The sequence below is a fragment of the Schistocerca nitens genome, chromosome 7 (assembly GCF_023898315.1).
Source record: "Schistocerca nitens isolate TAMUIC-IGC-003100 chromosome 7, iqSchNite1.1, whole genome shotgun sequence".
NCBI classification, from domain to species: domain Eukaryota; kingdom Metazoa; phylum Arthropoda; class Insecta; order Orthoptera; family Acrididae; genus Schistocerca; species Schistocerca nitens.
The window spans coordinates 129341891-129347890 of NC_064620.1; positions in this window are offsets into that span (position 1 = coordinate 129341891).

The window sequence follows — 6000 nt, forward strand, 5'->3', positions numbered from 1 at the left end:
ATGGACTTTGAGCGAGGGCGTATAGTGGGCATGCGGGAGGCCGGGTGGACGTACCGCCGAATTGCTCAACACGTGGGGCGTGAGGTCTCCACAGTACATCGATGTTGTCGCCAGTGGTCGGCGGAAGGTGCACGTGCCCGTCGACCTGGGACCGGACCGCAGCGACGCACGGATGCACGCCAAGACCGTAGGATCCTACGCAGTGCCGTAGGGGACCGCACCGCCACTTCCCAGCAAATTAGGGACACTGTTGCTCCTGGGGTATCGGCGAGGACCATTCGCAACCGTCTGCATGAAGCTGGGCTACGGTCCCGCACACCGTTAGGCCGTCTTCCGCTCACGCCCCAACATCGTGCAGCCCGCCTCCAGTGGTGTCGCGACAGGCGTGAATGGAGGGACGAATGGAGACGTGTCGTCTTCAGCGATGAGTGTCGCTTCTGCCTTGGTGCCAATGATGGTCGTATGCGTGTTTGGCGCCGTGCAGGTGAGCGCCACAATCAGGACTGCATACGACCGAGGCACACAGGGCCAACACCCGGCATCATGGTGTGGGGAGCGATCTCCTACACTGGCCGTACACCACTGGTGATCGTCGAGGGGACACTGAATAGTGCACGGTACATCCAAACCGTCATCGAACCCATCGTTCTACCATTCCTCGACCGGCAAGGGAACTTGCTGTTCCAACAGGACAATGCACGTCCGCATGTATCCCGTGCCACCCAACGTGCTCTAGAAGGTGTAAGTCAACTACCCTGGCCAGCAAGATCTCCGGATCTGTCCCCCATTGAGCATGTTTGGGACTGGATGAAGCGTCGTCTCACGCGGTCTGCACGTCCAGCACGAACGCTGGTCCAACTGAGGCGCCAGGTGGAAATGGCATGGCAAGCCGTTCCACAGGACTACATCCAGCATCTCTACGATCGTCTCCATGGGAGAATAGCAGCCTGCATTGCTGCGAAAGGTGGATATACACTGTACTAGTGCCGACATTGTGCATGCTCTGTTGCCTGTGTCTATGTGCCTGTGGTTCTGTCAGTGTGATCATGTGATGTATCTGACCCCAGGAATGTGTCAATAAAGTTTCCCCTTCCTGGGACAATGAATTCACGGTGTTCTTATTTCAATTTCCAGGGGTGTAGTTCAGTAAAGTCACCCCGTAAATGACATAAACGATGAGCCTAGGCGCTTTATTTTTCGGATCGTCCTCTTACTGGCTCGATGCGGCCCACCACAATTGCCGGCCTCTTTATCGCAGAGTGCCACTTGCACTCTATGTCTTCAATTATTATAGTTAACAATATTAGAAGCCAAGATCACTTTATGTGAAATTGTTTATTTCGTGACCAGTTTCGACATTAACTAGCTGTCAGCCTCAGGCTCTCAGAAATAGAATTCCACATCATCTTTCCGGTCGACATGTTGAGAATGATGTGTAATTACGTTTCTGAGAGATCTGAGAACCTGAAGATGACAGCTAGTTACTGTCGAAACTGGTCACGAAATAAACACTCCACATCAAGCGATAATGGTTTCAGTATTATAAAGTACAATGTTAGTTCGCCACGGGAATTAGTGTAAATTACATCCTCGGTTATTACTGCCATATATTCCAATCTCTGTTTTCTCCTATAGTTTTCACCCTCTTCAGCTTCCTCCAGTACCATAGAAGTTATTCCTTGATGTCTTAATACGTGTTCTATCATCTCGCCCCTCCTTCTTGACCAGAGGTCCTCAAACTGTTCCTCTGTCAGAAATATCTGACAGTGCTACTACTTTCATGGAAAAGCTTGTCTATGTTGAAGGTTAATAAAATTTTTAAACATGACAAAATACTTGTTTTATTCAGTGACTAGTTTAATTTTAAATTGTAGCTCAAAACACTGCAACCATAAAAAAAATTTAAAGAAGAAAAAATGTCGGAAAATATCTCATGTTACTATCAGCCTTTTGTGGCACACTTGTTCATCTCCTGTGGAACAAAGTTTGGGAAACCCTGTTCTTGATAGTGTTTTCCTTGCCGAATCCATGGAGAACCTTCTCATTTCTTACCACTTCATCTTATTTTCAACATCCTTCTGTAGCACCAGATCTCAAACGTTTCGATTCTCTTCTTTAATGTTTTTCCACAGTCATGTTTGATTGTCATACTGTGCTGTGCTCCAAACGCAGTTTCTGAGAAATTTCCTTCTCAAATTAAGGCCAGTGTTTCCAGCTACTTCATTGTCACGAATTTTGATGTTAATTTATTGGTAATCTGATTTCTGCCATTCCTCATTACTTTCGTGCTTCTTGGATTTTCTCTCAATCCATAGTCTATGCGCATTAATTTTTCAATCAATTCAACAGGTTTCGTAGTTTTTTCCTCACTCTCACAGAGGACAGTAACGTCATCAGGGAATCTTCCTGTTTCTTGTCTTCTTTTTCTTCTTTCTTAGTTCAAGAAGTAGGTTTTTAGTCTGTTCGGGTTCCACGAAAAACACCTTTTCTTTGATGTTCCTGTATCTCTCTTCCCTTTATGTCTATAGTCTGTTTCGTCTCTGACTATTGTATCTGTCCCATTCTTTCAATATCCTTACATTTTCTTATTCTGTATTCTGTTCTCTCATTCCTCCAAAACATAATGAATTCTTTTCTTATTTCAGAATTATTTATTTGATATTTCACAGTACATCGTTTCACTTTCCTTAAAATTTTCACTTAAGCTGACTGTGTCCTCCTTTGGACTTCCTTAACTAACGTCCGGATCTCTTTACGATATGTGAGCGTAAGTGTTGCAATAATTTGAGATTTGCCTGGTTTTGTACGCCAATGTTCTATGTATAGCTCAACATACCACTTGAAACGTGTTTAGTTTATTGAAGATGTTATTATCATATACCTATATCACATGCCAACAGCTGAAACTGAGTTACCTGTTAAAATGATTTTCATTCAGCATTATGATAAAACATACTGTGTATTTTCGTTTAAAAGCTCTAAGTTTGGTAGAGCAAATTGTAAATTATCGATCGTGTTTTGTAAAATTCTTTGGTCAACAGCAAAGAATACAGCATTACATGTATCTGGCTGGGAATTAATTTTCTTCCCTGCTTAAGTTCTTATTTCCATTCTCTAGTGATGTCGTATTTAAACTAAATAAAGTGAGCGAGAAACTGCACCGTCGTTTTACTTCTCTGCGCAATTGGTCCTGTTCTGTCTTTTGTCTGTATTAATTAAAATTTGGCTACGTAAATACAAGTTTTTGATCACTTGTATTAAACATTTAGGACAGCCTCGTCTTTCCATTATACATGGTGTTCATCGTAACTGTAGACACTGAAATACCTCGGAAACTACACATCGGATCCAAAAAAGTTATAATTCCAATTTGTTTGTCTCAGGGGGCGACATCCAATGATACGGCACTCGATCAGCCAACCCCCTCCCCTCAATCCCCGCCCCCCCCCATACGTGGGTGGCGGGGGGCAACTTTGAAACCTAATGGGAAGCACCGTTCTTTACTGCAGATTACGATTCTACGGAAAATCTACATACGTTTCGTTTGAAGCAATTTCTTCGCTTCGCCACAGACTGCGCTATAATCGGAGGAATAGAAACGGGTACACAAACGTAATTTACAGCATTCTACTCTTTGGACCTCGAATATCCAATGGCACGTGGGACCCCATCTCCATGCGGCAGTATTTCGTAACTTCAAAATGGAAACCCCATTCGCAATGTTGTATTCATCTGACATATCGAACAAGGGACTACTCGACGAGCCACCGTGGCCGTTGTTCGAGGGGAACACTACTCTACTTTTCCAATTAAAGTAAGTGTTCAAACGTAGTACCGCTAACTTCAGTACACTTAGTGATCCGCTTTTCAAAGGACCTTACACAGGACAGAAATATATATGCTCGAATGTCAGCACAGGCGTTTCTGCTGCTGTCGACCATGTCCCGATGGCCTAGTGACACTTGCTAGTGCACATTATCTTTTAAATAGCCCCACACAAAGAAATCCGGCGACGTCAAATCCGGCGACCTAGCGGGCCAATTAATAGGGTCACCTCTGTCGACCCACCGACCACATTAAACACGGCCTAATACCTCCCGTGCTTCAATTGCGAAATGTGCCGGACAACCGTCATGCTGAAACCGCATACGTTGTCGAACGTCCAGGGCAACAGCCTGCAGTAGTACAGTAGTTCCCGTTCCAAAAATGTTCGATATTTTTTCCATTCAACGTGCCGTCGATAAAATGCCGACCAATGTGTTTATTCTCCATGATTCCATACTACTCGTTGACCGACCAAGGACGTTGATCGTCGGCGTAACCAGTGGGGATTGACTACACTCCATTAATGCATGTTATGCCGGCTAACTCTGCCATGGTTTGTAAATGTAGACTCATCGGAAAATGGTACCTCGGCAAAGAACGTGGGGGTCGTTTGCATTTGTTGGCGAGCCCATTCACAGAACACTACCCGGTTATGGAAATCGGCTACATGAAGTTCTTGATACAGTGACACATGGTGTGGATGATGCTTTTGACGATGCAGTATTATGACAATACTACCTACGGACATACCGGAATCACAGTGTAATTTCCGGTCGCTTATACGTGGGTTATGGTGCACTGCTGGTAGTACAGCTTTTTCATTAGCTTCTGCTGTAACACGTTTGCTTCGTTTCCTTCTGTCGGTCTTACGCTGCCATCAGACATAAGGGCGTTTACAACTCTGGAAAAGAAGAACGAGAGCGAGATTTCTCTGGAAATCGCTCGGCATACAAGACCATAGTAGCCTCAACATTTTTCCTACATTCTCCGTAAATCAGGATCATTCTAGTTTTTTCTTCAATGGTTGCAACATTCATCGTCCACGTGCACGTCTGTTCTCCAAATGATAGGTAGGTGTGCAGGCAATACACACTGCTCAAGCCTAGTAGTGTTTAAAGCCGCTATGTGTTCTACGTCTGCACGAAACGTGAGCTCCAGTTACAGTGTACTAACTGTTATGACACGTCGCAGTTCGCTACACGATCACCGTGGCGCGTCGAATAGTCCCCTGTTCGGTATGTCGGAGGAATAGAACGTTGCGAATGGAGTTTCCAACTAGAAGTTACGAAAAACTGGCCTGTCCTGCCCATGCATCATGGAAATGAAGTCTTACCTGCCACTGGATACTCAAGGACCATTGAGCAACATCTCCTGAGTTATGATTGTGTACCCAGCCCTATTCCTTCCATTACATCGCCATCTGTGGTGGAACGAAGAAAATGGTTCCGACAAAACATATGTAGATTTTGCCGTAGAATCGCCATCTGCAATACAAAGCGGGATTCTCAATGAAAATTTCATAGTTGGCCCCCGCAAGGAGTGGGGTGGCGGCCTCCTATCCCCTCTCCTCCCCCGAGAGACAAACAAATTGAAATGACAGCTTTTAAAGTTTTCGAGATATTTCAATGTCTTCGGTAAAAATGCACACCCTGTATTCTACAGCGTATACCTGTTCACTATATCGAAGCCTTTTCATTATCGCCGGCCGGAGTGGCCGAGCGGTTCTAGCCGCTACAGTCTGGAACCGCGCGACCGCTACGGTCGCAGGTTCGAATCCTGCCTCGGGCATGGATGTGTGTGATGTCCTTAGGTTAGTTGGGTTTAAGTAGTTCTAAGTTCTAGGAGGCTGATGACCACAGAAGTTAAGTCCCATAGTGCTCAGAGCCATTTGAACCATTAACGCAGATTATTTTTTCATCTCTTTTAAGTTATCTGCTGCACTACTGTAATATTACCACTGCAAGGCCGTCCTGTTCTAAACCAATTTTGATCCTATACTAAGGGTTTGTAAAACCTACAGTTTTCAAAAGCATCTGTAGCTCCCTTTATATAGAATGCTTTTACTTTCGCCACTCTCGAAGAATTGGTATTATCTTCGATTTCCAACAACGAGTATTATCATTGATATTCTTCTACTCTTAATTTTAGTTCCACTCCTGACCTTTCTTATTGGTT